Source organism: Lactuca virosa, chromosome 6, assembly GCF_052849685.1.
Source record: "Lactuca virosa cultivar CGN04683 chromosome 6, Lactuca_virosa_CGN04683_v6, whole genome shotgun sequence".
Lineage (NCBI taxonomy): Eukaryota > Viridiplantae > Streptophyta > Magnoliopsida > Asterales > Asteraceae > Lactuca > Lactuca virosa.
The window spans coordinates 10407610-10414716 of NC_136431.1; positions in this window are offsets into that span (position 1 = coordinate 10407610).

Here is a 7107-nt window from a genome sequence, read left to right on the forward strand (position 1 = left end):
TCTAAACAATTGAGACTATGATTACGACATCCCTTTTCATAGTTCTAAAATTGTTTAGACACACATGTGAGCTATCTAAGAGAGGTGTATGATTTTGATAAAGTTTTATCAAAACAATCTAGTATCAGAAATCTGAACTTTGGTAAGAAAGTCAGCTGATTTCTGAGTACATGTCAAAGCTAGTGGGAGCATAAGTGTTATGCTAATAATCATCATGTTAGTGGGAGCATGATAATTATGACAAAGGTTGCAAGTTAGCAATGTTAATTATAGAAAACAAAAGTTTCAATTCGTGAGGTTGCAGGGGTTGAAAAAGTTGTTTTGCTATAATTAAGGGAGATGAAATTATACTTCATTTCAATTCTAAAAGCTTAGATTGAGATTTTAATCGTATTTAATCAAGGATATATATATATATATATATATATATATATATATATATATATATATATATATGAATTTCATGTTGGAATGGCTCAACATAAGGAAATTCTATATATGGGTCCATTATTTGCGTTCTAAAATTCGATTATGATTACGGCATCCCTTTTCATAATCTGAATTTTGAGAACTTGGCAAATTGAAATGGAAATATTATAGCAAAATACTGGTTTAGTCTTTATGTGAGACATCATGAATCGTGTCCCATATGCTTCGGATATAGGATCGATTACATGTGCTATATTCATCCTTTCTAAAATTTTCCAAATGCCTGGGGCATTATGAAGGGAAAAGGTCTAGAATTGGATATGACTAAAATGATTAAGCAATTGTCGAGGACAATCTAAGGTTTACCAAAGATTGGTTGCTCAAGGACAGTTGGAAGTATAATGTTAATTCAGGAAGTACCATATTGACATAATCTGTAAGGAGGCAACTCTTGTTCAGAAGTGATAGTCAAAATGGAATATGGAAATGTTTCAAAGTTAGAAATTATTCAATCTGTGTAAGATTAGGAAACTTAATGAAAGAAGGATGTTTCCAAGGAGCTGATCTCCTTTGGAATGCTCTGTAATGATTGTTGTCAAGTCTTTCTGACTTTGTGCATAATCATTAAGAGGATCAATGCCTATAAGTTTAGAATCTAACAGATTTCAGTAAATGGCATGAATTTGGAATTCTTGCATTTGCAGTAAGGATTTGGGACTGTGAAAAGAGGATCATTGGAGTGATGTTCAATTGATCTATTTTACAAAGTAAAGATCATAGACAAACATAGTATGCATACTTGGTGTATGGCATGACTACTGTTTAGAAAACATAGTGTACATGCTTGGAGCATGGGACAACTATTGTTTTAAATTCAAGTATAAAGTTGATAAAACCGAAACAATGAATAATGAGTAATCAGTATGGTGATAAATAAAAGTGTTTATTTATATTCATAGGGTTTGATACCATATTTGATTCATTTATTCTTGTGTTTCACTTTGCATGTTTTGACTTCCAGAATAACTAAGTCGCTCTTCCTGAATGATTAAGTTATTCAAACCCTCCACAGTCGGTCATATGTTGGAAGTAGATATGAATCAAGACTGTCATGGGTTGGTTTGTAGAGGTCCAAGTTGGTGGACAAAGTGGTGCTACAACACTCATGAGTGCTCATAAGTTCTGAGTATTGGATTCAACCCGCGCTCATTTGAATCACTTCATGGATTTTATCACGAGTGATCATGAGACGATAATATCTTATATTCTTCAAACCTAGAGATATGAGTTGTTACTATGAGTTGGTTATACATTGATTGCACGAAAACTTATTGGTAACTCGATGTTATAAAACGTGCCTTTGTGTATGATTCAACAAGTAGTAGAACAAGCCATATGAGTCGAAGTTTATCCATTCCTTTTACCTTCGGGATAAAAGCGATATATGTGGGCCCCTCGATGATTTAAAGATGATACATGTGAGTGCTTGGCCAAGCCAGGACTGATTTGTTTTGTTCAATCAGTCAGTCATCATGAATCGGAAATCGGGAAACAACAAATGGACAGAGAGAATGATTGATAATCCATGTCTCAGTCCATATGATATCTAGAATGGAGGAATATATGATCTCTTATCTAATGGACAAGTCATTGACAAAGGTCAGAGTTCATCGACAAGGTCAGAGTTCGACAGAAGCTTTTGAGAGCTACGATTGCTGATCGGTTCCTGAAGTCATACGCAATAATAGTTTTAGACTTATCCAAGTGGGAGACTGTTGGATTAATGTCTAAGTCCATAACTATAATTGGTAAGACTTGACCCGACCCGGCATGGTCCATTTGGGTTGCATGACATCATACATTTGGATAGACTATAATGAGAGAAATAACACTTAAGGTTGGTTAATATATTATAAGTTCTAATATATTAATAAGGTTATTTAATTAGTATTGATCAATAATTAATTTGGAATTAATTAAGTGATCAAAAGGAGACTAATTAAATATATGGGTTGATTGTGTAAATCATTCATTCTTATATATGTGGGCTTGTGATCCAAGATTCCTTATGTTGGACTAAGTCCATGGGGTGACCCATGGATACTCCATGGAGGTTAAAATCCATGGAGCATAAGGAATGGGTAAAGTTATGAGTTACATGGTGTAACCCTAATAGCCACCATATAAAAGAATCCCATGGCTCAAGAAATCGTGCACTAATGTGTGAGTGTGAGGGCTAGACGATTTCAAGGAGTGTTCAAGTTTCTCTCAAGTTATTCCAAGTGTATTTGGTGTTGTGTGAACCATTTGAGGTGTCACACTTGGGGCACTAGGCACTCAAGTTTCATGAAGACATTCTACATCAAAGAGGTATGTATTCTATCTTGTTATATTTATTATTTTGTATGCTAGATTAGGATAATACCTTGGATGTGTTGGAAAACATATGCATCAAATACACTCTATAACTAGGCAGCGGAATAATCGAAACAACAAAATGATTTACCTAAGTGTACATGCACCCTATGGATCTATGGCTTCATACTATTACTTCTACCCTAGGAAAACCGAAAATACAAGAAGAATACTAACCTCTTTAGCAGCCAATGATCTTCGAGCTTGACTCCTTGTGCGTGCCACCTTGTTTGGATGATGAGGATCCAAACCAGAATCCCTCTCTTGGCTCACACCCAATGAACTCAAAGGAGTAGAAACAAATATAAACTAGGAGGGATGAACTCACGAAAAGTTCTTCCACAATGAGGGAGAAAGAAGGTGGCGAATACTCAAGCCAAAAATGAGCAAGGAGGAATGAATCCCTAAGGCCCTATTTATAGCCTTGGATACTTCCTAGGGTTTTATCCTTCCACCCATGTGGGATGGAATATGCTAGGAACGAAATTCCCTTTATCCAAAGGGAATTTTCGTCCAACCCCCTTCATTCTAGGGTTCTGGAATGTTCCCTGATCAATCAACTATTGGTTAATTCACATTCAACCCTTCTATTAATTAAACTGTTAATTAATTCCCAAATTGTTTTCCAATTAGTTTCTAATTAATTATTAAACCATAATAATTAATAAACTAATTACTCCTATTATATATTCTACTCAATCTTGAGTCTTGAGGGCAACCCAAGAGGACCCTGCTATTATTAGAAACATCACCAACTAGTTAATGATCTTGGACACACTCCCAACAATCTCCCACTTGGACAAGTCATCAACTAGATATGCATGGTTCTATATTTCTCAAATAATCAACAGAGAGAATGTCATCCAATGCATCTGCCGAACTCTGATCTAATCAGTATCAGCCCTCAGATAAGTGATCAACTATTCCTTCATCCTAGTGATATCTGTATGAATTCGAGACATGGATAATGGTCAACCCTAGAATTCAAAATTATGTTTCCCGATATAGATTTGTGACGACTACATCTGACTACTAAATCGAACACATCAATTCTAGTCAGTACCCGGCCAGGTTTTAAGATGTCAGCACCAAATCATCGAGGGGCCCATAGATATCGCTTCTCCTATTAAAGCAGAAGGGACGAATAAACTTCGACTACATAGTCCTTGTCCATTTCATCATGTCACACATGAATGTACCCGTTATAGCCACCAGTTACGAATAGCGTTGAAGTACACCAATGCATAACAGAATCCTAGAGCAAAGCCCCACATGTATCTCGGTTTGAAGAACAGAAGATATTATCATCTTAGAATTACTTGTGACTAAATCCATGAAGTAATCTCTAAGTGCGGGTTGTTCCAATGCTTAAATCTCCATTAAGCACTCACGAGTGTTGACACAATCACTATGTTATGCCAATCAAAATGGTCAATCCACCAACACTCATGACAGTCTTGAATCACTACTTACTTCCAAGAGTATGACTGACTGTGGAGGTTTGAGTACTTAGTACTCGGGAAGTGGTTCTAAACATGCAAAAGTGAAACATAGTAATAAATAAACAGAAATGATAGCAATCCAGCATTTTATTAAGTCTCCACAAAACAAACATCACTTCTATTACAAATTCATACTGCTCAATGTTTCAAGGATTATCAAACTAAACAACTAAACAACTATTCCATATCTTCAGCAAATCTAATGCCTATAGATCTCGTATGACTATCATGCTTGATCCTTGATAGTGGTTTAGTGAACGGATCGGCTGGATTCTCCTCTGACGATACTCTGCTCACAAAAATATCTCCATCCTCGACTCGATGTCTTACATAGTGGAACTTTCTAAGTATATGTCTTGAGTTACCATGGTCTTTGGGTTCTTTAGTCAATGCGACTGCACCCTCATTGTCACAGAAGATCTCCAAGGGATCCTTGATGCTCGGAACGACACCAAGATCATCAATGAAGTTCTTCAACCATGTAGCTTCTTTTGCAGCGTCACTAGCTGCTATATACTCTGACTCACACGTAGAGTCTGCCACTGTCGACTGCTTGGAACTCTTCCAAGTGACCGCTCCTCCATTAAGCAAGAATACCCATCCCGACTGCGAACATGAGTTGTCCCTATCAGTTTGGAAACTTGCATCTGTATAACCTGTAACTCTCAACTCATCCTTACCCCCATATACCAAGAACATATCCTTTGTTCTTCTTAGGTATTTCAGAATGTTCTTTACTGCCGTCCAATGACTTTCGCCTGGGTTGCTCCCATACTCAGAGCAAATGAGACGTCAGGACGAGTACACGTCATGGCATACATGATCGATCCTATAGCAAAAGCATACGGGACTCGACTCGTTCTTTCCTGTTCATCACTAGACTTAGGACATTGAGTTTTACTCAATTTTGTGCCATGTTGCATAGGTAGATACCCTTTCTTGGAGTCCTGCATCTTGAATTTCTTCAAGATCTTATCCAAGTATGTACTTTGGCTTAGCCCTATTAGACGCTTTGATCTATCTCTATAGATCCTTATACCAAGTATGTATGCAGCCTCTCCTAGATCCTTCATAGCGAAACAACTCCCAAGCCACGTCTTAACACCTTGCAACGTCGGGATATCGTTTCCTATAAGGAGTATATCATCCACATACAACACTAGGAAGACTACATTACTCCCACTAGCTTTTATATATACGCAGGACTCCCCTTCACTTCTTGAAAATCCAAACTCCTTGATCTTCTCATGAAAGCAAAGGTTCCAGCTGCGAGATGCTTGTTTCAGTCCATATATTGACCTTTCAAGCTTACACACTCTATTTGGATATTTTGGATCTATGAAACCTTCAGGTTGTGCCATATACACTTCCTCTGTGAGTTTTCCATTAAGGAAAGCGGTCTTCACATCCATTTGTCATACTTCATAATCATGAAAGGCTGCTATGGCAAGTAATATCCTAATAGACTTGATCTTGGCTACTGGTGAAAAGGTTTCCTCATAATCAATTCCTTGAGTCTGGGTGTAACCCTTTGCAACCAACCTAGCCTTGAACGTGTGCACATTCCCATCCATGCCTGTCTTCTTCTTGAAGATCCATTTGCACCCAACAATTTTAGTGCCAGGTGCAGGATCAACTAAATTCCAAACTTGGTTGTCCTGCATAGACTGAATCTCGCTCTCCATGCTTTCCTTCCACTTAGCAGCTTCAGTGCCTGCCATCGCTTCCCTATAGTTGGATGGCTCATCCATATCAACCAGTGTACGATCACTGATCAATACGTCTCCTTCTGTACTTACATGGAAACCATAGAATTCAGGAGGAAGACGAACTCTATTGGATCTGCGAAGGGGAGGTGGAGATATATCATTTTGCTCAACAGGTTGCTCAGCCCCGGTTCGAGTTTCCTTAACGGGCTGTTGCATCTCAAGTTGAGTGCTAGTGTCTACTAAAGGTTCTTCTTCATTCGATTCTCGAAGCTCTTCAAGATCTATGCGGCTCCCACTGTCTTCTTTGGAAATGAGATTCCTCTCAAGGAAGAATCCCCTTCGAGCAACAAACACCTTGTTTTCCGAAGGCTTGTAGAACAAGTATCCAAACGATTTTTGCGGATAGCCAATGAAGTAACACTTCTCCGATCGGGGTTCAAGCTTGTCATTCGCCTCACGACGAACAAAAGCTTCGCATCCCCAAACCTTTACATGTGCTAGAGAAGGACGTGTCCCACTCCACATTTCAGAGGGTGTTTTAGCAACCTTCTTAGTAGGTACGAGGTTTAGGATATGGGCGGCTGTCTCCAAGGCATACCCCCAAAAAGATATCGGAAGTGTAGCTCGACTCATCATAGATCGAACCATGTCTAACAATGTTCGATTTCTCCTTTCAGCTACACCATTCAACTGTGGTGTTCTAGGAGGAGACAATTGTGAAACTATACCATAATTCTTAAGATGATCATAGAATTCAAGACTTAGATATTCTCCACCCCTATCGGATCGGAGCATCTTGATCTTTCTGCCCAATTGGTTTTCTACTTCGTTTTGAAACTCCTTGAACACCTCAAAGGTTTCCGACTTATGCTTGATTAGATAGATATATCCATATCTACTAAAATCGTCGGTAAAAGTCACGAAGTATCTTTCTCCATGTCTTGTGGCGGATTTGAAGGGTCCACAAACATCTGTGTGGATGAGGTCTAACAAATCCTTGCCTCTTTCACAGTGGCCTGTGAATGGCGCCTTTGTCATCTTGCCAAGTAAGC